The 1,517-nt window shown below is 41.5% G+C and overlaps 1 non-coding gene across 1 annotated transcript; it reads left to right on the forward strand.

Annotated features, from left to right (window-relative positions):
- Positions 1-654: 654 nt before the first annotated feature.
- On the forward strand, positions 655-726 carry TRNAW-CCA (transfer RNA tryptophan (anticodon CCA)). The gene has a single exon. It is a non-coding gene; the product is annotated as a tRNA-Trp (tRNA).
- Positions 727-1,517: the final 791 nt, after the last annotated feature.

Below are 1,517 nucleotides of genomic sequence, written 5' to 3' on the forward strand. Positions count from 1 at the left end.
TCTGGGGCTCTTGAAGCGGAGATACTGCTGCTGCTGCTGCTGCTGCTGCTGCTGCTAATTCATTTCAGTTGTGTCCAACTCTGTGCGACCCCATAGACTGCAGCCCACCAGGCTCCCCCATCCCTGGGATTCTCCACGCAAGAACCCTGGAGTGGGTTGCCATTTCCTTCTCCAATACATGAAAGTGAAAAGTCAAAGTGAAGTCGCTCAGTGGTGTCTGACTCTTAGCGACCCCATGGACTGCAGCCTACCAGGCTCCTTTGTCCATGGGATTTTCCAGGCAAGAGTACTGGAGTGGGGTGCCATTGCCTTTTCCAAAGCGGAGATAGGGGTCTGGAATTCTCAAGAAGCAGGAAAGGCCAAACATCTAGAGCTTCTTTTGATTTACTGTAATAAGTAATTAAAAAGTATATAGCGCCATTGCTAACACTGGCGAGGGGGGCATTCTCCATCTCCCTTCTGATGTCTATGTCAGAACCTTTCTCTGTCCCTTTTCACTTTGATAAAACTCTGCTGTACAAAGGCTCTTGAGTGATCAAGCCTGGTCTCTCGTCCAGAAGTTAAATCTTCTTTGGATATCACGAATCTGACACCATTCACCGCTAGCTATCATTATGATAGTAATTTTTTGATATATGGTACACATGTGATGCTTCCCTGGTGGCTCAGAGGTTAAAGCGTCTGCCTCCAATGCAGGAGACCCAGGTTCAATCCCTGGGTTGGGAAGATCCCCTGGAGAAGGAAATGGTAATCCACTCCAGTATTCTTGCCTGGAGAATCCCATGGACAGAGGAGCCTGGCAGGCTACAGTCCACGGGGTCACAAAGAGTTGGACATGACTGAGCAACTTCACTTCACTTCACTTCACACATGTGATGTCTCATAACAGCGAATATTATGCCCCCTTGCTAGTGCAAAAAGAATTTGTAATTGAATAGTCCTGTTCCTCACATTGTAGTCTTGTGATATGTTTCACAGCTATTATCAGTTCAAGACAAGGTGGAAAATGGGAGTCCCTGCTTTGTATTTACTAACAAATACTGCTTGCTTAACCTGATTCTGTGAGAAGTTCACAAGAAAATGTAATTTACATATGGTATTTTTTTTAAAGATCTAAAAATCTGAGTTTAATATCTGGTAAATGTGTTTGAGAGAGAGACTTCCAAAAAACAGAGTGGAGATCATGACCTCACATTTATGCTTCTATAATGCTACTCTTCTCCTTGACAATCTTCGATGTTAAACAAATTAAAGTTATGACATATACCACCCTTCATTTAAATTTATGTTTTCTCTCAAAAGTATGAACATCTTGGATATATTCAATATCATATAAACTGTGTATATTGTATTCTTCTTTGCAAACAACTATGAATTCTGCTCAGGGCCTGTTATGTTTTCTAAGAAATATCAATATTTGTGTTCAAATAATCAAACTGGTAAAAACATTGGGTGATATTTTGTGGGATGTTAAAGGCAGGTACAATGCATAGATACAGTTTTAGATTGATAGATTG

The sequence above is a fragment of the Ovis canadensis genome, chromosome 3, assembly GCF_042477335.2.
Source record: "Ovis canadensis isolate MfBH-ARS-UI-01 breed Bighorn chromosome 3, ARS-UI_OviCan_v2, whole genome shotgun sequence".
Lineage (NCBI taxonomy): Eukaryota > Metazoa > Chordata > Mammalia > Artiodactyla > Bovidae > Ovis > Ovis canadensis.